Below are 26,231 nucleotides of genomic sequence, written 5' to 3'. Positions count from 1 at the left end.
AGATTAATTGAATATCGGATTATTGTGTTTTTTGTTCATGTGACTGATTATCTTTTGTTTTGGAAGTTTTTTTTTCAGTCGCAGTTCAATATTTTATGAGTGGGCAGTATGTGTATTATTGTATCAAACATTATGTATCTTACAAACGAATATGTATTTCATAGTTCATTATTTATTGTTACTTAAGACTTGAATTTTGTCTCATAATCTGTTTTATGCTTTTTCAGACCATCATAAATGCATCTGGTAGCGCAGGCATTATTAGTACCCAAACTACTTCAAATTGATAATATATATACGGATAGAATATTAACAGAGTTTGCTATTAAAAAAATCGTGTTAATACTTTTTTTTAATATTCAATACACACCTTGCAGAGTGAAGCTCCTAACTCTGTTATATTTTGATTATCCTTTCCACCCATAACATTTTATCTTCATCAAACCGTGTTAGAATTATGGTCGAGTGAGTTGATGAAACAATTGAATATCAGGATTATTTTGTATTGCTTTGTTTTCAACGGGCTTTAATACGTATTGAGAAGGATTTAATTATTGAACTGAAATCCTCGTGCGTTTAATTATAAAGGGAAATTTACATTTAAATGAGTCGATTTATTTCGAATGTATTGTGTGGTAATTATTCGATTGTAATTTATTCAGTTGTTTAATTTGCTCTTGAATATATGTACAAATAAATAAATTAAAGAAGGTTTTGAGGCTTTAGTTTTCCTTTCGCATTAATTTATCGTTACTTCTTTGACCTTTGGCATGCACCTTAAATTTAACTAAAACGTAATTAAATCTCTTTTTGAAAATCTAATTCAAAATATAATCTATACAACATTCAAAATATAATCTATACAAAAACATCCTAAGATCTATACAATACTACAGCAATAAATCGAATCCCTAAAACGGCATAACTTATTATGTTTACCAGTAGAGATTTATACGGGTATCAAGACATTATCATAATGGTATTGAATATGGAAAGCAATTGGGCCCTCTATCCGAATTCATATGAGTTTTTCGAACGATTGTCCGGATTCCTGATGGTACCGATTGCTTCCCTATATCCTGTATCGATATTTTATTGCATGCCATATTTCTGCGAGATGACTCCACTGCCTCGCGTCCGATTGGATATCGGGATACAGTATCGAATACGTATATCGATGTTTGATTTTTTCTTCACTCATGCAGTGCAGTTCTTTTTTCTTGGATTTTATTGAAATACTAACTGTGTCTCTGTCCGCTAATATCCGAAAATGAGCAAACGGAAACATTCAGTTTAATAATAAAAATTATCTGTGTACCAATATCGAAATCTGTTTAAAATAGTGATTTTTGCGTGAGAGTTACAAATTCAAGCATACTTACTAACTTTCGCGTTCAACCAAAAATATGTCGACATACAATACACGGCCTTTTGTGTTTTCTTCATTTAAAATTCTTGGCAACTTTTACATAAATATGAATGCCAAATATACACACAAACTGTACCCAAAAAAGAAACAAAATATACAAATAGCCCTTATCTTAAATACCAGCCAGCATTGTGATACACAGGAACGTATAAAATCCTTTACATATAAAGTACGAATCACCCTTTTCCCTTTTTCACGAGTTATCCAAATAATGCAAAGTTTTCCGTAGAGCCGAGAAAGTTTACGTTTTTCGTGCAAAATTTATTGGCCATAAAGAATGACGTTCGAACCACGGAACTATAATAAAAAGAAACTGGGCCTACCAGCACCTCTTAAAGCAATATCGTTACAGGTGCGAAAACGAGAGGCCGCTCTACGAAGTGTAGTGCTGTCCCACTTCCACAACTTCAAGTTTTTCTTTGAGAATTGCTGGTTCTCTGAAAGGGTCCACCCACGGCAACTTTATAGACTTAGCTAACTGTGTTGCCAGTTATAATAGTTTTGTTTTCTGCAATAAAAACTTTTCTTATTATTGCCTTATTATGATCTGCTTCTATAGCATACGATACTTAAAGGTTTGGTTATTTAGTAAACTTTTTTATTATTTGCGAGACTAGGGAACCACGAACGTTATAGGAAATATTGTCTTTCGAACTTGGATAGGAAAAGTGTTCTTATAGCCAACAATGAAATGAAAAAGGCTTTAATCAAGTCTATCTAATTGCAATAAAAACATTTTTGGAACGAAATAATTCAGTGTATTTTTATTGCTACACTTGCGACGTTGAAGAATACCCGATAATACAGAGATTGCCAAACTTGAGTAATTTAGATATTTCATATTTTAATTATTGATATAATTAAGATAATTGATATTATCAGCGACTTGTTCCCGTGCAAACGCCTCCCTTCTGTCCTTCCTATATATCTCGGTCTAGGCTAGCAGAATTCACTTCCGCGATTCGTCCCAATCATTGATTAACACGCATAAATATTAGTACCTCTAGCCTTGATCCTTAAGCCACCAACATTACAATCTCCGTAATCAAGAGCCTTTGTAATACATTATTAGATTACAGCAACAGAGAAGAATAAATTTATCCGTTCGAATAATTCATGGATGAATAATTTATCAAACAAAACACCGTCGCAATGTGCTCAACGGCTCGCAGTCCAATTAATTCCACTGCTCAAAATTTCACGCATTGTTAGGAGTTACAATACAATACATAATTATTAAGGTTTTCTGTTAACATGCAAGCCAACGGATGGCAAATAGAATTGGGAGCTTTTAATTCTGCGAGCATTAAGGGTTAAATCCACCACCAGTTGCGAGACCGCCGTTGGCGCAGATCCAAATTATTTTAAAAGAAACTCCGTAACGATCTCATTTTCATGGGATCACTGTATATTACTTGTTAACATTTTTAGGATATTGTACTGGATATTCAAAATGGAATCTTTTTGTTGTGGAGTCTCGAAACGAATGTAAAATCTTTGTAATGAGACGGATCAAATTGTAATTCCAGATTCGGTACTGATGCTTGAAAATAATGACAAACTTTTACGTAAGAACTACAATCTCCCTTTTGTATAAAATTAAACTATTACTAAACTATATTTTACTCAAGAACCGTCTCAAAACTAAGAAACTGGCCATGAAAGCCTTGAATAGCAAACATGAGTTAACCTTTGAACTATAGATCATCCATGACAAAATCTATAGGACACTTAACTGCATTTGTGTGCCTACACAGGAATAAATTCAGTCAATTAACTCTTTGGTTCCATTAACCCTGATAACAACGCTATATACATACTAAATGAACTTTAAATAAACATTTCTTAATAGTACCGTTTCGTATTTACTCGGAAACTGATATTATCTAAGTCGGATGTTTGGCCGTCTAAGATGAGCCGTCGATGGATAAAACACTTGGACGGGAAGTCCTTCCGATGGTTGGTAGAGTTCCTTATAGGGCTGTTGTATATTGATATTTTGAATTATATTGGGTAGTACTATGAATATTGATTATTGATAGATTGTTAATATTACATCGATTTGCGAGATAATCAACTATCGAAAAACATTTTTGACTAAAGTTTGTCGAAGTAAATAATTCCGGTTTTTTTTTTACTAAGATTACCATTGACAAAATAATCGTATTTTGGACACCGTTGTCAGCCTCAAAATCCTGGTAAAAATAGTAAAGACTTTTCTTGTTTCAAACCTCTCCATGTCCGTTTTGAGACCTAGTCCAAATAAACTAAGATAGTTCAATATAAGAATGTCTGTACAATAGGTGCCTGCGTTCCCCGTTTAACAAAGCCCACGTGTTTTATTATATAGTTTCTCTTATTATATTCAATTGTTTTCTAAACGTACTTTCAAACTTCCGACATCCTTACTGCGATTATATCAAACAAGTGCTATTGATTGTTTAAAGCGATGCATGCTCTGGTTCTAAGAAACAACGGACTAACGATCGGACAGCTGACGTGGGCACACGTGTTTAGGCTACATCGCAAATTAATGTTGTTACATGATTAATGATATTTCAAAAACATAATTTCAGCGATGTTTTAACAAGAGTTTATTAGGTGTTTATATATTAGTGGAATATATGTAACATTCATAGATTTACAAATGGTTTTCGTTATTTTATGAAGTATTAACTGATCATAATAAGATTTTGAATAGATTTACGTTATTTAGTATTTCTGAACACTTGAATTCCATTAATAGTAATTGGTGCCTGGTACAGGAACGAGAGAATTTGAGCTAGAAACATTCTTTAGTCTGACGTAGTCGGGTAAAAAAGAGGTTTATTTCTAGAAATTTTAAATTATAAGAGAAACAAAATTTTTACTTTGAATAAAGGAGAATTAAAGCATTTAAAAGATACGATTGCAGCAAATGGTTCAACAAAAGCAATGTTACGAATTCATCTGAAATGAATTGCATTTCTTTGTTCCTTTAATTTTAAAACCTTTTGTAACGTAGAACACGAATGGTTAATTAAAGCGAACATGCTTTTAACAATCGTAAATGCCCGTGAACTGAATATTTTGTGCCGTTCGCCGATAAAAGGGCGTCTCGAAATTGCAATTTCTGTGTGAATCTGTCAACAAGATTTTACAAAAACAATTTCTTCGTAAACAATAAAAAATGGCATAGTACGTGATAAATTTCACAATTGACTTTTTATCGCCTATTATTTTACTTCTTTTACAGTTCATTCTACAAGAAAAATAAATAATTTCAAGTAGATCAATAAAAATTGTTTTTTCCCTTGTATTTGAATTATCACAATTTCTGGTTAATTGTTCGTAATCATACGTTTGTTTTTAATTTTCAAAACGCATTCGTCCTTTCTTTTTAACTGACGCACTACACTAGATTTTCCTTTTCGTGCCCTAGCTGCCCTATTGTTGCACAAGTTGTTCGACAATCCGAGAAACATTTAACCCGGCTCCGTACTCGTTCTAAGCCATTTATTCAGGTAAACGTTAGAGAAATTACTACGTTCCACTTTATCTCACTCATTATGGTAAACACGCTCTGAGCGATATAATTACCAAGTAATTTATTATTGTTGTATCACAAAACACGCCATCCATTACAATTAAGATATTTTTATTAACATTTTTCACGCAAGTCGTAATTTTGAAATATTGTGGGATGTTCAAGCGGTTCGTTTTGTTTTAACAGTCGTGTGTTTCTGAGAATGTGTGTTGTTTATAACTATGTTGAAATGTGTCAGTAACTGTGCGAAGGGAAAAGGTTTTCCTTTTACTGTGGTGATAATACAAGGAAACATCTACAAAAAAACTTCTTTTTTAATACGACTTACAAGTTGAAATCACATGCACAAAGACAACAGAATTAAGCATAAGCATTCGTGGATCACATGTCATAAAACCTTGTCTTATACAGGGATCGAACCTATGCCACTCAGTTCTTCAGGATTGCCTATATCTAGTATAAATGTCATGCTAAGTTCTGTATTCAGTAATATTTCTAGCATCACACTTTTTGACATGATATTTTCCACCTGTGTTGTCATAGATTTCTATGGTACTCGTAATATATTTCACATCGTGTTTCGTTTTCAGTATAAAATATTTGGCAATCGCAATATTTCCCATTGTTCTCTGAATTTACTTTTGTGCTAAATGGGCTCTAGAATTGAAACTTTCTTGGAATAAAAACAGTTGACATCAAGCTTATATGAGGGGAACTGTCATTTAAAACAACATTTACTGGAACAGAACCCCTACCATGATTTTCAAGGAAGAACTTTACGTTGTGGAAGCAAGGCGCCTGTACGCGAGGTATAGCTCCGTCCTGCTCTTACGATAGCATCAGTCCGATGGCCAGACGGGGTATAAGACCACACAGCGTGTTGCCAATAAACTGTGTACTTAAGTAATTTGTTACGTGTAATTTCTTAGTAGCCGTCTATCAATAACGAGTTATTAAGTCGTTAGCAAGAGTGAATTATCAGGAACTACGCTTCATAAATTATAGGTGCAACATTTCACCAGTGTTATCAATTAAACCAACTTTTGAAACCACGCAACTAGAGTCAGTCGTGTAACTTTTCGAAAAGTGTCGTACGACGGGACTGAACCTGCTTTACGTCACGCGCAGTGTTTGCCTTGGTGTCGTCAGCAACTCGGCTAACAGTGCAATCGCTAAAATTGAAATACTTAAAAAAAGACATCCAGTTTATACACAAACATAGATTTCATAATAAATTTAATTACAAAAATTGAATTACACTGCGTTTTTATCTCATTAAATCTCGCTCTAATTAAGCTTGCCAAGCAATGTAAACGAAGTGAAGCGAGCAAACCGCTACGTTTGCGGATGTCACAAGATTGATTGACGGTGACTCTGAATATGTGATTAATGACCCTTCGTATGAAGCTCTCGCTTTGTGCTGAACGTTTGTCGTTTTACGCTCATCTAACACCGATAAGATACATAAAGATTCGATTAAGGTTTAGTTTGAATTCATAGAGTGATTTGTCAACTACATATAATATCTGTCAGTGGCAAATGACAGAATGATTTCAACATTCATCATAGAAAACTTACTGTTGTATATATAAAAACTGTATTTCGTCGAATATATAAAAACAAAAATGAAAAGTGCGAGACGGCATTATGACCGCACTAACAGCCGTCGCTTAATTGTAATTGTTATTTTCGCTTTAGCGGCAAAATAATGATATCATCTGTGAATACTTTGACCGTCTATTTATCACTCTTCTTAATAAACTGGCCGACTGTCCATTCACCAACGCAGCATGGTGGCAAACGGGCAACTGTTTTTACCTTTTGGGCACTGAAACCTATAAATAATTGAGTATTTATGTATAAACATTAAACGAAAATCATATATTCTACATATTTTGTCTTCATAATTTCATCTGCAATGTAAAAAATCTCTCCAGAGCTCTCCGCCTCTAGAATAATTTCACAAGTAGCTAAAATCTAGACTACGACCACAAAAAGAGCTTTTCCGAGATAAAATAAGACGCTACCTGCTTTACATAAGATATTACTTTAACCAAACTTACGCATAAAGTACACCTTCGAAAATATTCCGTGGATTCCTCGCGGGCGGCGGCGCCTAAGGCCGATTATTATTCATATTTCAGTCCGCGTGCCTTACGAAGTCAGATCACGGCAACAACTTTTTCAATAAAACACCCCCTCAACGTTTGGAAGTGCGGTCACGCATCGAAGCAAGCGATTTTATAACTTTATCTGAGTTATGCGGCGATACCTGGCACCGTTCTATTGAACCCCAAAGATTTTTACATTGAAATAGCTTCATTACCGTTATCTGTTTCCCGATGAGTTTCTTTTGATCTTTCACTGTGTATGTATGTGTTGTTCTATTTTAATACAGGCCGTATTAGCATAGGAGGTATGATAAGTATGATAGCAACTTTATTTGGTGGCTTGAATACATTTTGGGAACGATCGTCGATTGTTTATGCAATACCTTTGACTCTAGATTGTGGTATCGAATGAATGTATAATGCCCGTATCGTTTATAGGACATAAATAAGACTGCTTTAATTCACAACGCTTAAGTGAAACAGATAACGTTTGTTGTTATCTTTAAGTTATTGCTTAATTATTTTTTGTATGTTCCGTTCTAGTTGATGTAACTTTGGAAACTGAAATAAAATGACCTTATTGTTAACTCCCGATAAAGTCTGTGGCCTTTACTCCAACCCTAGTGCCAATTCGTGCAGTGGTAGGTACAAGTTAGAACTAAGCTCGATCGACCATGCTACTGGATATTGGTTTAATATGGTTTTTTTAAATTTTAATTAAAAATAAACTTAAATAACGTCCCGAAATAACAAAAAAACAATCAAATAAAGTTTCATAAACATTAAAATATGTATATGTAAATCTCCGCATCAATAGCTTACTCGCTTCACATCTTTACATCACAAGTAAACTCAACTTATCTATCTACAAGTAACATTTAATCGACGCATTTGTACAACAAGAAACGCTCATTAAAGTTGAATTATAAGTATCATTCATCATGTATTTCTTCCTAGAAGCAAATGCATTCCGCTTGTCATCAGTATGACAAGAAAATCATCGTTAAAGACTGCGTCTGTACCGCCCATGGACTGAGATTAGCCGTTAATATTTATAAGTGCAATAACGCCTTCTATCTATTCATAAGTGAAAATTATTATGCAAATAGTGTCGGGAAGGCGGGTTGTAAATTCAAAGGAGTCTTCTCTATGTCTGCTTGTGCCTTAATTACTGTAAAGGCGTTTTGTATCACGTGATTTGTGTTGAACGTCTTCACTTAATATTAACATAACTGGTACACACATGTTTCAAATTTATTGTTTTGAATTGTGATCTAATTATGTGAATTGAAATTTGTATCAAGGTCTTTGTTAATGTTATTTTAAATTATTTTTTTAGTTTATTTACAACATTGATATATTAATACATTGACATATTAATATACCAATGATTTACAAGCAAAAATATTTATTTTATTTGATTATACCTCACTTAATTCAAACAGGGCACATACCTTACTTCTAAGACACTTTAGACAAGTATGCGTACCTTTTAAAAATGACTTCACGTAAAATCTGTTTACGACACTTTGACGCGTACCAAATGTTAATTAGAAATAACAGCGTTTCTAATAAAACAATCATCCACAACACATGCTCACAAAGAGTTTATAATTTAGGCCAAAAGCAACAGCGGCGAACAAACTATTAGAAACGAACAATTGCTTTCTATATTCACTCTGTATTAAGTTTCATAGAACCGTAAGTCCCGACAAATTTCCGCAAACTACATCAGAGAAACGGGTTCAACTTTACACATATTTTATTCGCAATACGTATTTCGTATTCGCTTTAAACCGATGCGAAAATCCTTTCGCATTAACACTCAAACATACGTCATCATCAGACATGGTTATTAAATATTCATTTTAATAACAGAACAAAAGGCAACGTGTGAAATACGCCTGTCGACGTTCCAATGATTTGCGGCGGTCGCTGTTATTTTTATAAAGTCATTTTGTTTTATCTCTAATGGAATATGAACATTTGTTGGAAGTATCTTTAAGGGCAATAAATCTACTCAGCGTCTAAACGGTACATGAAATTCAACACATGTTTTGACTAAACGCGACAAACATCAGATCTCTATACAATGTAAAATAGATCTCTAGTGGCGACAAATTTACAACTTAATATTTTTAAGCGTAATACAAGGCGAGAGATTGTAGGCAATAAATTTCAGAGACATATTTCACTACCAGTTTACCTATTTAAAGCATTTTGACATCGAAATATCCAGCAGCAGCTTAATAAAAGCCATTTAGCAAATCATGTCTTTCTAAACACTGTATTTAAGACTTATTTTATAGCACTATTTAATGAAACTAAGGCAGGTTAAGTGGTAACACGAAAACTTGTAAAATCGTGGACCTCAACCAATGGCCCGTTAGGTAATTATTGAAATTTGCAACGTTGGCGCTACTAATCAGTGTTTCAAACTGATAGCTGGTACAAGACTAATACTAAGTTTGCGGTATCAAAGTCGGCTGTGGCGCCACCGCCCACGGTCGTGTCTCGACGGCCCGCGCAATTGCAGGCCCTATTACCGTACCTACCACTTGTATCGTGTACCGGTGTACAACGCCTGGGAACAAACCCTGCAACCTGCCGCGCCGCACTCCGCGTGGGACGACACTTAATAGCCTTTTAATTTTCAACACGAGCCCATCAACACGGCCCGATAGTAATAGTCTGTAATACTATACATAGAGCATAGCACTTAACAGCAGCTAATCGTTTAGGATATGATATACATTAAAATTCATGGATTGCAAGTAATAAAGGCGAGTGGTGAGTGTTAGTCGACCACCATTCTAACAAGTACTACATGAATACGCATGTAACCAGTCTACATTGCTCGCGGTGCCAATGAATTTATGTCAACTTAAGTTTCGAACTTATCCGGTAACAGCATTCCAATGACTACAATATCTAATTATTCTCTCCAATGACATTTTATTGCGGCTGTTTAATGAATTATTACCTCGACGATTGAACATTTAACCGCTTAGTGGATCGTCTAAATATAAACAGGGATCGTATTCTATCTAAATAGCGCACATTAAATATCGGTTGCTCTGCTAAATCACGTTGACGTGAGTGATTAATCTTCGAAGTAGAATGCTTGTCGTTAGAAGGGCAATAAAGAGATAACAAAATAAATCAAACGGTTATAAATATGGGCGGGATGAGCGATCAGTCCGAGAACTGTCCGTTTCGATAGAAATTTACTGAACTTTTTATGGGAATCGCATGGTACTAAACTTAGAATAAATAAATATAAAAACAACGTTCAGTAGTAAATAACATTTTGTTGTTTTATGGCAACCGGTTAAGACGTAGTTAAACGCACCTCCGAGATCTGTATGAAGAGTGCTTATAACGAACCCTATTATGTTTTAAAATTCGATTCAATTCAAAGGTTATTTGAGGTGAGATAGAAACTTATCCGATGTAGCCGCTCCACTGAATAACAAAGTAATAGAAAGCTTATGGATGAATTTGCAAAAGGTATAGTACCTCTTTTGTCTGTAAAACTTTTAAGTGTGGTATTCAATGTGGAAACCGTCTTCGGTTATTATAAGCCATAATTCAGGAGTGGGAATGCGGTGCAAAAGTGCAATATCCGACTGGAGCTATAACTGTCAACAGTGGAATGAATCACGGGCATATAAATCGTGGCTAGGACAGCATCGTGCTCGGCACCGTGCAATCGTAGCCCGATTTTATTTTATTACTATCACTGTGGGAGAAATGCAACTGTCGATTTGTTTAGCTAAATTATTTTACGATAACTACAACCTAGTTTTGTTTACAACAGGTTGGTGATTTAGAATGGTGTTGGTATCGTTCGTTCGTTTGCCACCGGTATTTGTATTGCCTTAAATAAAGCTTAGTGTGAACATAAAATATTTGCCTGATTTATGTCGAGATGTTTTTTTGACGAAGAAAAACATGGAAACCACTTTAATATTGAAATGTGAAATTGAATTTTACAAACAAACTATTTAAACAAGAAATAACAAAAATATTTTTATATAGACCTTTCGTTGCGCGTGACTTGCATCAATTTGCGCTCCTATCCAAACTTTTTCGACTAAACAAACAGTTCGGAAATTAGACAAACATGCTTGACGACAGGAAGCGCATCTCAAACAAACGCGACGCTGTCATGCGCCGGCGCAGACGAGAAGATGGATGTTAAATGGCGTCCGATGATTAACCTGGCAGATGATCAATTTCTAATATTAACATTAGCAGCTAAGCATACAAAGATTAATTATTATTACAGTGTGTTAGGTCAGGTCTAGCGATAAATTACAAGAAGCCTTTTATCGATTCCTTTGAAAAGCTATAGTTAGCTCAGCAAGCAAAAACTACGATAATCGGACCATCTCATAAATTCTTCGCGAAATGGAGCCTAACATGACCAGAACCAAACCTTATTGACACATAAATCAGGAGATAAAATCTGTATAGATGTTTTTAAATCGGTCAGCATCCAATCCGATATCAGACACCATAAAGGCTCGGAGATCCGCTTATTACAACCGTTTTTGAACGTTCACTTGTCTATTCCGGGTGTGAGACCACCCACGGCATGGCGACTGTTATTTTAGGTACGTAATTGAGTTGTTGCGACCGTGGCGAACGACGACCCGGCTGCGACACGCGTAATGCGATGGTTTACATGACTCCGATGCACCCTACACTCATTCATTTTCTATGGACTGTACGGTGAAGAACATTTGCTTAAAGCTGTAATTGGCTGTAAAAGTTGATGACACGGATCTGTTAGTACACCCCAGCTCTTGTATCTTACCTATATTAAAATAGTCACTACTTCGTCAGCACAGATGTTTCGATGCTCAGTCATTAAAAGAAACAAAACATAGATCAAGAATTGGAATTAGGGAAGCTATTTGAGACGTTGAGTGTATAAAAGTTGAAGTCTTGTTTGAATTGCATCTTCGTCTCCAAAAAAACTGTCTTTTGAACGCGGTAACTAGAAACATAGGAAGCTGACTTTTATAATATACGGCACAATCGTTTTAAATGGAGTTGTACTAGATATGATTGCTTGTTTAGACTAAAAACTTTTAGGGTCATACAGCAGATGACTTGAATTTTGAACGACCATTTATTCTATAGCCAAAACGCCCACGATCACACTGGCCTATTTATTTCATATTATTCATACTTACGTAGGACGGCTAATGAGAATAAAGTATATCCGTATACATTATTCATTTCTCGTCCAAAACTGACACTTAAATCGTTTTACTGGCATCAGCTGACGCAACCAACGATATAAGAACACATTTTTTGACATCTATGTAGGTGTAGCCAGCAGTAACACGGATAGCCAAGTGGTTGAGGTCACCACGCCAAAACCACTGTGCGTGTCGTGTCGTGGGTTCGATCCCCGCGTAGGACAAGTATTTGTGTGATCCACAAATGCTTGTTCTGAGTCTGGGTGACATACAATTTACATGCACAATGCATGTGATTTGTATGTTTGTAAAACCCCCCGCGACACAAGGATTAAATTCCTTAGTGCGGGAGTCGTTTTTTTTTTAAATAAAAAAATAAGTAACAATCATTTGTTTCCTTGGGTTCCAAAAAAGTCCGGTCGGTAAGGAGGATGCCGCACAAAAACCTAAGAAAAAAAAACTACGGCCGTACGAATATTGTTCAACCCCGATCTCTATTTTCTGTTTGCCAATATAACAAAGAAATGCACTACTTCGTCTATCTATAGCAGAATGTATCATGAGTACGTACTGTATGTACAGCCTGTGACAGACGGACAGCCATCGAAGCCTTAGTAACAGGGATACATTTTTACCCTTTGGGTACGGAACTCTAAAAATGGGTTATCATATCCTTTGAAATCGTCATACGTCCTTTACCCATAAAACCAAACATTTAGCTGGTATAATAGCTGAAGCCTTCCTTTATTTTCTCCCCTAAACGCAACTGACATGTATTGTGCGAAATGATTAATAACATATCATAATGATACGACGGTTTTTTGTTGCGTTTGATGGTTTACGCTGTGACATTCTTTTGATAGGATGTAGGTCGACGTATGCCTCTAGTTTTAGTTTATTTCAACCCTTTAGACATGATTTATGAAACTCTATATTCAATTTTACTCGCCATTACGTCGTCATGTTATATAAAAATATATTGTTAAATGCATAAATATTTAAGTACCATTCAATTTTGAACATTTATATTGATAACTAAAATAAGCTACAAAATATCTAACAATACGCTCAGATATAGTGCTTGAGGTTAATTTGGTAAACCCACTGATAGCGGATTTTTGGAGGCTCGATGTCCGCGTAAAAGTAGCGTTTGTGTGATCCACGAATGCTTACCTTGAGACTGGGTATCTTTATGCATGTGACTTGAATCTTTTTGAAATCCCCCGTGATACAAGGATTTAGTTTAAACATTGAATTCGCTTCTGCAGAGTTAATTAAGTAAATATTGAAGAGCGTTCGAGTAAATACTTAAAACTAAAACTTCATAATTTTCTTTCCTCGCTGGAAAATAATTTTATTTTGCAATATTTAACTATTTTAATAAAGCAGTCTTCATTTCAAGACTACTTATAAACCCTGGCGCGTTAAATATTTGTTTTTGCTCGCGAACCGGGCTTCAACTTTACAAGCACAATTTGCGTTCTTCTTAGAGATATTGTAGTTTACTTAAGTCGAAGTTTTTATTCATTTTCGACTTGATATTAAAGTTTTGTTATTTTTAAATAGGATTTTCGGTATTTCGACTTTGACTTGCGAACCCATTGCCGCGTTAGCTCATGATTGGATACGAAACTAGTCAGGCTATCCCAAAAAAAAATACGTGAGAGTAAATAAAGTGGTTTAGCATTTAAGTATAAAATATAAGAAAAATATAAAACATAGTTAACTATTCCGTTATAGGTAATTCGTAAATAAATAAAAGGGCTTTGGTCCTTGTTAACAAAATTTCGGATGTTCTCACTTAAGGGCAAGCCTTTCCCTTTTACGATTGTGGGACAGTTGATTTCCAATACGTGGTCTACTTTAGAATGTCGTCCAAACAGTTGTCGGGCCACAACAAAGTGTTCGACTAGTAAAATATCTCCTGCACTCACTTCCACACGTACCTCCCAGTATTGGACTTTGAATACAAATGACCTGATTTTTGTTTCCTGTAAATTTTTACGCATACAAACGCTGTGCTGTGGTTTATTAAACAGACCGTCCGAATGTATGTCATGATAATAAAAAGAAATTATTTCCATTTGTTATGCTGCAGCTGCAAGAAACGAGAATGTACAAATAGTTAGGTGTAATGAAAAACATTCGTTGCGTGGAATATATTCGAGAGGATTTGCGAGAATCTTTTATACTGTTAAGGAAAAAATCTGATAACTACGGGCGTAAGCATAATAGCAAAGCTGTTTCCTTATAAAACATATGTTTTTCCTGTCCCAACTTTTCTTTCTTCTTTATGTCTATTCGCAAGCTCTTACGAGTAAACGTGAGTTATAAATCTCTTCTAGTAAACACACAAGTACAATATAAACTTTACCTTCGTGCAAAAGAATAGAGGGCTTAGCTATTAAAGTATTACTTTTTACTGCGACCGAGGACCTTGTTAAACATAAATTACATTTCTATCCTCCAACTACAGCAAAAATTAATGTTTATTGCACTAAAGGCAAGTGCTAAGCTTTTACGGATAGAACAAACTGCGCTGTTAAGGAGCTCGTTCGATTTTCATTGGCACTTTGCCCTAGAGTAAGGATATTCTCCTCGAAATCGAAACCTTCGGTAATCTTGCCCTATCTCTTTCGTTGCTTTGGTATATGAAAGGAATAGGAGATGGTTGAAGTCGAGTCGATGTGAGGTATGGAATACGTGGTTGCATTTAGCTCATGTGATCGCGTGGCTCTTCGGTGCCTCGGTGTTTTATTGACTCAATCATGGTGATACTATGAGGTTGCGCCGCGTCGGACCCATGGGTAAAGTGCTGAGACTGCTCTGTTTACGTACATGTACATTTTTCTACACCGTAACTAGAGCGTGGAACGATGCTTGTTATTACAGACGGTTTTTCCTCCACAAAATATTGTGTTTTTGTTGATAAACATGTCTTCAAAGATAAAAATAAGTCGTCCCAAAAAAAACGTTGTGGCATATCTAGAAGAAAATCAAAACAATAATCCTTATCCATTGTACCAGCTTTATCACAATAATTGAGATATGGCCCTATAAAATAATTTTATAGACAACGGGTACATATCCGAACGAATGTAATAGAGATTAAAATATTGGAAACTAAAATCGAGTCCCTTGTTGTCCAGCCGTGTTTACAATCGGAACAAGACAAGACAAGATTATTTCCGTCAACTTAATTGAAGTGACATGAGTTACTTTATTGATATTAAAATTTATTTATGAATACGGCGGCAAGTGATAAAACGACATTTCACTGGCCGGTGTGTTTGTTTGTCGACAGATTTCTCCGAACGAGTGCAATTAATTATGACCGATGTCGGTCGTCCACGGGCGACGCGGACGCGCGCTTGCGATCGCCTTTTGTTTTTCCACACCATTTGTAGAACAATGCAGCGCGTGCGACTTTTATCTTGCAGCAAATAAACGAACTCTCGTGTCGACTTTTTTGCCGGTCTCGTTCGTGGCTTGCCTTATGCCTCTCCCCGCCACGAAATTTTATTAAGCCTGAATTTCACCAAGCGGAATACTTCGATCCGCCAAAAGCTAAAGTAATCAAATCAAATGCAAAGTTGCTCGCGACATTCTAGTCTTATTGAGTTTCAGTATTTATTTATTTCATTTCTTCGAGCTGTCGTTTCCAACAATAAGAGATGGGTAACCTACATTGTTTCAAATATCACGCCATTTACAACGCAGGATTGACTCATTACTTTGTAGTCTTTTTATTTGTAAATTTATTTATAGTGATGCTCTAATGGAAAGATCAAACGCACTCGGCAGTTAATTTTAATGTCTCGGTGTAAACGGGCACCGAAGCCCGTTAGATATAATTAGAGGGATTGGTAAAGCCTAGCGGTGCGCTGCGCCGCCGCCAGTAGTATTTTGATCGCGTTGACATTTATTATGTCACCGACATCGGTGCAAACTCACCTACTGGGTATGAATAAGTATCTATTTTAATCTTTAACGAGTGCGTTAACATTCACGCTGGAAGACGAGATATAGGCACGTCAATTATGATGAGACGTTTAGTTACAATTAAATGTAAATAATTAAGATTGATTGAAATGTAGCTAGACGTCTCGCTTTGAATCTATATTGGGGCGATACCTTTGTGGAATATTGCGGGAAATGGTGTCAAAGGCGGCATATTGGAACCGCCGAACTTGTTTTATGTGTCAGGAAGGAAGGCGCGCTGACAGCGGCATCGCGCGGCGCCTCGCGAGGCAGTGAGGCGGGGCGAGGGCGCAAGCTCTCATCAACTTTAACGAGCCATTACCGCTCCGCCGCCACGCTCGGCTCTACAAGGGGGGGATTCGTGTAATTTTCGGAACTCGCATAACGTGTAATTATTTCAGGAGGGGTGTCAATAATATAACCACAACGCATTTATATGCGTCCACGTTCAATTTTCGTTGCGTAGTAAAAGTATTCAGCATGTTTATGTATGAAACCTCGTGAATTTTGATGAAACCGCGATACACATAAAAACCAATTATTCGTGTAATTTATTCAGGATTTGTCAATGGTTAATCGTAACAAAAAAAGGGATTTGTAAATTTTTGCTCTGCTCAAATCGTTAACGAAAAATAAAGTCGCATACGACGTCGTTATGAATAAGAATGGTTACTAATGAACCAATTTATGGAGACAACCGGCTGTCCGGTGAGTTATTATCGACACAAAAGCGAAGACAGAGTAAAACGCTCACTGAAATGGAACGTAACAAGTCCACTGAAATAATTCACGGCGGATTCGACACGGACATTCACAGTTGCATCGCCGTGGGCGAGTGCGAGCTTGTCTTGAGACGACGACAGTTCTTGTTGCGACTACCGTGGTTATTTCTAAACCGTATCACGTCTCTCCCGTCGACCGGATCGCCTCAACGGCCAACGCTTTGATGTCGCATTCTCTTTTTGCAAACCACATTTCAGTGTAGACTGAATGCTTTCGGGAAAGATGTCTAACGACCAACATTTCGATCGACGCATTCTTCATCTGGATATTTTGTTTGTATTTCACATCAGCTAATGTAATTGCCTCTCGATGCCAAGTTGGTGGTTGTCTTGTCAAATTTATTGGATCCCTTCTTGGCTGTCTGTAGCTCTTATTTTAAAAGAAGTCCTATTAAGTTATCACTCTTCATCTGATCATGCAATATGACAAAGTATAATCAGGAAATATTGATTGCAGTTAAAATCGATTTAAATTTTGCAACGTTCCAAAAGTTTTACAAATCAAATCAAAGTGTTACTTAAACTTAAATACCGATACCCACACAGGGGTTGTCAATGCAGTTTATTTTCGGAGTATTCAATGTGGTAACAGATAATAGAATGCCGTAAAACTCGGTGTGGTGTGGGCGAGGCGTAGATAAAGGCCGGCTGCGACGTATCTCTTAAAGCGGTAATTTGTTAGAGCTGTACGACTCACTTGTGATAAGGGAAATAAAAATCCAGGGATCTAGTGAAGTTCAAGGCAATGCTAATGTTTCAATGCCGTAGCTACATTAGATAGCGCGATTTTACTCCCTTATTTGCAAAGTAATTGACGATGATATGCCTCGCGAATGCTGTACCATCCACTTTTAGATTGTTTACGTAACATTTTCCCACGAATGTTGATGACCATGTTCGGCGAAGGTTGATTGCTTGCTATTAAAAAGTTGATTCTGATGAATGTCTTACAAGTTCATAATCAATAAAACGTCCAAGACAGTGATTAGTTTCGTCATTGCCAAAATGACTATTATGAAAGAACATTGTATTAAAGTAATTTGTTAACGAGTAATCCAATTACAAAGTACAGTAACAAAAACATGTAATAAAACCCTTGATTGGATGCTATATTAGAAACCGTAAGGTTCTATTACAATAACGAGAAAACACGTCACGCGATGCTAAAACTGACAGCTATGTGAACATCACCACGATGTTTTATAGCACCGAATAGAAATAAATGGAAATAAAAGGGGAAAAAATACTTCTAAAGCATTAAACGTACGGCTATGAATGTCTTTAGACAAATTAAAAACGCTGTGATTTATAACGGTAGCCGTTTTATTGTATGCAGTAGCATTTTACAGGCCCTTCGTTAGAATTCTGTCCAAAAATATACAATGTGACAACAAAGCGGTGAGCTGGAAAATATTTGTATGTTTAATGACTGGGACCAAAGCCCAAATGTAGAGTCAGTGGGTGTAGTGTGTGCAGTTGAAATAAAAAGCACATAAATATTTGGTTTCGAAATTGGCAGCGAAATGGAATAGGAAAATGTGTTCTAGGTTGAAGCATACCAATCAAAATACAGCAGGTCTGGGTAATGAAAAAACGGACAGACAATGGCATTTGGGTCGTATTTACACGTCTGATTTAGAAAAATAACAGAGACAGGTGAAGAAGAGTAAGGATACTTTTGTCCAGCAGTGGAATATAAATAATAAATGCGGACAACATCACATTCATTGTTCTGAACCCAAAGTAAGTTGCTAAAGCACTTGTCTTATGGAATTCAGATATAACGAAGGTACCACAAACATCCAGACCCGATACAATGTAGAAATGTGAGTTTTTACATTGGCCCGATCGGGGATCAAACCCGGGACCTCAGAGCTAGCGACACCTTGAAACCGGTGCGAACGCCACTCGACCACTTCCAAGCTAGTAATAATATCTTTAATTTCAACATAACACCACTAAATTTCAGTGCCTCAAAAATGACCTAAAGCTACTTTGAATTTTACAATTAATCCCGAGTTGGTTCCCGGATGATTGCTCTCATTTGTTTTGATATATGGCTCATCGTCGACCATGTAGGGCCTAACGACCTAGCACATAACCGTCATGATCAGGATATTACTTTTATGATACTAATGATATTAATTTTAAGTATGTAGATAGGTATAATGGCGGTTTTAACGATTAGCAAATAGGGTAGCTCTACATTAGCCATGGTTGTTTCTGATAAATAGGACCAATACATAGGTACTTGCAGAGTTTTTTATACATAAATGTACCTAGCTATAATTTGAAATGCAAATCTATACTAATATATAAAGCTGAAGAGTTTGTTTGTTTGTTTGTTTGTTTGTTTGAACGCGCTAATCTCGGGAACCACTGGTTCGATTTGAAAAATTCTTTTTGTGTTGAATAGACCATTTATCGAGGAAGGCTATAGGCTATATAACATCACGCTGCGACTAATAGGAGTGAAGATACAATGGAAAATGGGGAAAATTCTAACCACGTGGACGAAGTCGCGGGCAACAGCTAGTCTATACTAATATATAAAGCTGAAGACTTTGTTTGTTTGTTTGATCGCGCTAATCTCAGGAACTACTGGTCCAAATTGAAACTTTTTTTTGTGTTGCATAGACCATTCATCGAGGAAGGCTTTAGGCTATAAACCATCACGCTGCGACTAATAAGAGCGATGATACAAAGGAAAATGTGAAAAAAATAGGGCAGGTCCAAATCATAACTTATAATCTTCTACCCACGGGGACTAAGTCGCGGGAAACAGCAAGTGTAGGTATTTGCTCGATAATACAATATTATTATGATGACATGCTGGAGCTCGAAGGCGGTCACTATCGTACTGAATTTCGACTCATTTCATTCGTATTACTAAGAAAAAACTTGTTTTAAGAAGTTTCGCACTGAAGTCGTAAATCACCAGCTCTTCAGATACTAATGACCCATCCTTCTTTTAGCTAGAAATAGCTATAAAATTACTTTAAACATACAATGTAGTTCAACTTATCTCCAAGTCTCAAATTATAGTATTTCGTCACCAGTTTATGATAATCATAGCTCTTATGACAGTAGTCCGAGTAAGCCGTTATAATTTAGTACATTGCAAACACTGGACATTTGGACCGTATCCGAATAAAATCTTGAAATGACTAGCTTAAACTCTAGGCCCCAGAGCAAGAAGGTAAGTAGCTCTACCTAAGTTATCTTTACAGACTATTTGTTTAGAAATTTAACTGGTTTTTGTATTTGTGTATTAAAGTACAGTGCTTAGTGGCATTTTACAATTAGCGTACTGTACATACACGGGTAAATACACATTAACATCCTTAGACTATTAATGAAAATTATGTTACCCTTATCTAGGAATCAAAAATGTTAACATATAAATTGGTACATATGGAAAACCATGATTGTAACGTAATCAACTTTCATAGGTGTGTTAAAGTAGGCTTATAACCAAAACCGAACATTTACGGGCTAATAATAATATATACATTTTATCCTGAGCATAAACTTTATACCTTAATCTACGCTTTATTCGAAAATGTAACCATTATATAAAAATACATCGATTTAAGGCATAATTTCACGTGATTATAATAACCGTGTCCGAACTACGGTAATCCGTATAATGATGGCTTAGCAACAATTTACTATCAGAGGCTTTATTTAAAGGCAATCCAGTGTTTAATCTGTCATTAATTTAGTAAAATAACTGCTCTTTTCATTTACGAACCGGCCTGAGGGAAATAACTCTATTGGGAACGCTGACAATTAAGTTAATTTGACTCTTTCTTTATTTCAATGGAAATAACCTACATCTGACTTTCATTAGTTTCCACGTATGTGAATAGGAGGTAATTAGTTGTTTGAAAAATAAATTGCATATTGTCTACTATTGGTGGGAATTAGTAGAAAATTTCGGATATTTGAAAGAGTGGAGGATTTTTTTGTGTCGAAGAACAGAAAACCCCTTCTCTGGTGATGATATAATATTACTTTATCAGATATTCAATGAGTGCTATAATTATCATAAATTATGTAAGAGAGATAATTTATTTTTTTATTTACACTCTTGTTTACTATTTTCACTATTTTACTATTTTAAATTACCACCGGACATTGTAAAATGCAAATCAATGAATAAATATTGAACTAAGAAACAAATAATTCGTAACCAACAAGCAAAGCTCTCGTATAATTTTGAATAAGAAAACATTGATTACTCGCATAATTCACTTCGCTTGGCAAACACGATTCCACGTCTACAATTTCATTGTAACGTGTTATTTGCCCACCCCTTATACCTGATAGTACTTAACCTCTGTCGTGTACTCTAGCTCTCTACGTAACAATTTAGTTTGATGATAATACTACGATCGAGTTACGGACAACCCTAGCTTCGATTAGGTAGCGGACACATTGGTAAACAGGGAGCGAGTAATTAATGTCCTGAAAATCAAGACAAAGTGTTTTTATTATTAGCGTGTCTTACTAGAACATGTGTTGCCTTACTCGTTTTTCTTTTCAGTTATTTATAAAATGCCTTTTTATATCGAAGAGGGTATTAGATCCAGATTTTTTTTATTTTGAAAACAGATTCACTGCTTCGTTTTTATACCAAGATTGAAATTTAGTAAAGAATCCTACATATTGTAAATCGCTTTTCCGTCCCATAAGCGATTCAAATCGCTCCGCTTATCGCTATCTCTTCAACAATATACCAGCATTCGTATAAAGGAATCCCGTGAAAGTCTAGGGGAGGTGAAGCCACGCTGTTACCGTGAATTTTGTAATTAAACGCCTCGTCTAATTGTGACCTTCGACCGGTACGCTTCACACTCCGTTACACTTTCGGGATTAAGCTTTGTAACTAAATAGGTAGCTTAGTCCATTACTCCGGTAAATTGGTCCTAGGTCCTCACCTAAGGCTATTAGCCGGAGCAATGGACCATTAAAACTGGACGACGACCTTAGTCCATGAAATTAAGTTAATGCCAAATGAAGTTCCATTAAGGATATAAAAATCTTTAGGATTCGTTTTCTGATTAAAGATTTTTTACCTGTCTCGTAATTTTCAAGAGGGAATTGGAAATACAGTAATGAAAAATATGCGGTCCTTGACTATGCTTACACAAAAAGAAAACGTTTTTAAATAAATAAATAACATTTTAACATTAATAAAATAAAAAACTCATAAAACACATATCTATAACAAATCGTATGTTTACAGGCTATAAATATATTATTGAGGAAATTAAAAGTAAAAAATACATCACATAAGAAAGTGATTTACAAACCTTAATCGCATTTCTCGTAGACTTTCGAACGAATTCCTTGAGTCGCCACTTACACATAATTACCATACAACGGAGCACGATTAAAGGATAGTATAGCTATGGAATGACGGCGTTTATGTAAATTGCTTCCGCTTGGATTTCGCTAAGATTTATGTGTTACCGTCAAGAACAATTAAATTTAGACCGCGAGTCGGGCTCCTGTATAAATTAACTGATTTTAGACTCGAGAACGAACTGTTTCGATTCGGTAAGATTCTTCAGACTTCCAAGGAAAGATTTGTTAAAAAAAGTCGATCGTCACTTGTTTATATATTTTAAGGATATATTATATTAAAGATCTCTGGTCATCATAATAGTGTCGTATTTTACTTCACTTTTAAAATTTCTTTGTGAATTTACAGAGGTATATAATTAATTAATTAGTATTATATTACGACGTTATAGTTACCAGCTTAGAGGTATTTTCTCGCTTCTTAATTCATGCGGGAATCCAACTAATTTAAATGAGTAATAAAAAATATTCGTTAATGATGCAGTCAACAGTAAATAAATATAAATTAATTTGCATAATTATCTTTTTAGTGTGGTAAAAGTGTGGTAAATATTTATATGGGGAGTAATTAAATAGGTATTTTAATTAGACGCGTGGAGTTAGTTGACATCTCTCACTTGTGAAAAACTACGTAAAGCCCATCATTTAACCAAACAATTAAGTAGTAAAAAAGTATACCTTTATAAAAGAGGCCCGAATCTTCTATTTGATATCAAAGGAATGTATATTATACTAGCTGACCAAGCAAACGTTGTTTTGCGTAATAAATTATTTATAGTTGTATGTAATTTTACAAAAAAATTATTCAACAAAAAAAATTTTTTTTTGTGTGAGCAACCCGCTTAGGGGTATGAAAAATAGATGTTAGTCGATTCTCAGACCTACTAAATACGCATATAAAATCGGTTAAGCCGTTTCGGAGGAGTACGGTAACTAACATCGTGACACAGGAATTTTATATATTGGAAGATTAGATATATACCTAATATTATTTTAAATCTACTGATCCGTGGATCTGAAGACTACGGAACTATAAATTAAGAAATACTCTAAGTACTGAATACAACGATTAGTCAACTGATTAATTTATTTCATTTACTATACATTGCTTTTGTTTAAAATTATTAATTGATCTCTTAGAAATCGGTTCAAGTAGAGTTAAACTTTAATGTTACATGCAGCTTTTGGTATGTCCAACAGAACAATAATATGTTAGCGGTTTACTCGCAGACTATTACTCAAATGCTAATATCGATTGTCATAATTAACAACAGAATTAATTAATACTGTTATGCAGCAAATTAAATCGAATAGTATTAACGGGATTAATTCTAATCAACATGTCAAATAGACTTAAAGTTATTGTTCAATCACCGTATTATTGAGGATATAATGACTATGCATATCAATAAATTTAATGTGACCTATTGGTCTAGCGTTTAGTAACCCTGACTGCTATATCGGAAGTCGTGGGTTCGATTCCCACCCAGGAAAAAATATTTGTGTGATGAGCACGATAATTAGTTGAGTGTCTAGGTATAATTTATGTATAGTATGTACGCATTTATCAGAAAATTACGAAATTGATCTAAATAACACCAAGAGCCATTGGACCTTGACATTGCAAGAGCTGCTTAATGCTTTTATTATACCTATTGGTAGCTTAATCCACATAATTAATTTAAATTACTTTTTAAAGGCATTACGTTCAATCACTATTCAATACACTTTATTAAGTCTAAAAATATATATTTTAGATTCTTCTAACGCTTCGCTCACATCCTTAGGCGATTGAAGCGAGACTGAATAAAAAAACAAAATAACATCAAGTCTATAAGTTTCACCAGCAATAAAATACATCATGGCCGAAACATTTGCAACATTCGCTGTAAAATTCAGTGGCAAGCTGGAGTTGCACCCCAGGGCAGGGAGAGTGCCCGGTAATACCTGTCCGACTGTTTTTATTGGCATTTATATTAAGTTTTCATGTAAGCCTAATGGATTAGTGCAGTAAGCAGGGGAGTGCAGTGATACTGAATACATACACTTAGTGAACGAAAGTTTGCGCTACTTTGATTCTGATTGGTTTGCGTCGTTTGAGCTAAAAACTTGTTGGGTGTGTAGATTTAGAGTGAATTGAAAGCTAAAATATTCCAATTAACTTTTGTTACTTATCTGCTCTAGGTTGATTATACCACAATTATGATTTTAATCTCATTCTTTTTTTATACAGCTACCATGGGCAACGACCATTTCTCTTCAAGAACTCTTTTTCGTTTGAGAGATATTCTTTGATATAAATATATTTTTTTGAAATGTTTTGTGTGCGATAACAAGGTATGTTATAACCATTATCTTATCTCATTGATTACAGGAAGTACATTAATGCATAAAGTGCAATAATCTCATAGGCATTCGTAAGAAAGAAGAATTGATCTATTCGACTAAATCCAAGCAAGTCTGTATTATATTGAATATCACGTAGAATAATAATCCATATTAATATAAATATTATTCAAGCCAAACAAATTGCAGGACGCAGATACATATTTATCGTCGTCTATCGAAATAATTATATTCAAATCTGATGTAGGCAGTAAGCAAAACATCGTGCAATTTGCAAACTGAGCTTATTTTCGATCACCATCTTATGATAAATGTTTTACCCCATGGAAATGTACCAGAAGCCGATACGTATTAACATAAATTATACTTACAGATTAATTTTAGCTCTAAAATTCCTTTAATATTTGCATGTAATATTAATAGGCTTTTCTATGTACTGTTTTGGGTCAAGTGACGTCATATCGCAGGTGCTGATTATTATATAGCTAGGTTCTATTTATGACGGTACCCGGTAAAGACCAAGTTTTATATTTTTGAGTTTGGCGACAGCTGTGTGAAATGAGTATAGTTAACTTACCTCGAGTTTGTAGAACTTAATTTTACTTTTTGGTGTTCCGAAATCATGGACTTGATACTTGAACTTTTTGTAAGAATTATCAGCTCTTACCAATAGTTTTGTAACAAAGGTAAGGTATGGAAACATATTTATTAACTTCGAGCGATATGTTGATTCTGTTCTATTCTTAAAGAGTATTAAAATTTGATTCTAAAGAAAATCGACTTTCATAATATATGACATATAATTTTATATTACAGAAACCCTAAATATTTTTTTATTAAATATATTTTTTTTTAAATAAGAACATATTTTTAAGACCAAATGACAGCAATTGAAACAAAGTCTGTTGATCCGGGCCAAAGTTCTGAGGCAACAATGGCTTATGAATTCCTCCATTTTGAAAGCCGCTGAATAGAAAATGAATTCTTTACAAATAATGACTAACATATTGATTAACCAGTATCCCCGTGACTGTAGTATCAATCTTCTCTCCATTATGCGTACCCAATGAACTGAGTACTGAACACCACCACAATATAATGCACTACAATATTCAAGCTAACAGTCAATGAGAACATTATTAACGCCCATATAGTTGAGCTAAATCTGACAGCTAATCCGGCACACTGGGTTCTATTGATAATATTCCCACTAATATTGTGCTAGCTTCTCTATACACTGTCTATTTAGACAGAAATGTCGATACATCAGCCATATTTGTGCATGAATTACATATGGAATAATTAAAGGGATATTGGCTTAGGTGTGCATGAAACAGTAATTTGATCTTTACATAGTCACCGAAAGTTCGGATTAATATTAAATTGTGATATTGTATGTCAATATTTGTTAGGGTTCCGCACCTAACCGATTAAAACGGCACCCAATAGCTAAGCGTTCGCAGTTTGTTTGGC

The sequence above is a fragment of the Trichoplusia ni genome, chromosome 8 (genome assembly GCF_003590095.1).
Source record: "Trichoplusia ni isolate ovarian cell line Hi5 chromosome 8, tn1, whole genome shotgun sequence".
Taxonomy (NCBI): Eukaryota; Metazoa; Arthropoda; class Insecta; order Lepidoptera; family Noctuidae; genus Trichoplusia; species Trichoplusia ni.
The sequence above is the reverse complement of the archived record's forward strand: the minus strand, read 5'-3'. Positions refer to the sequence as shown.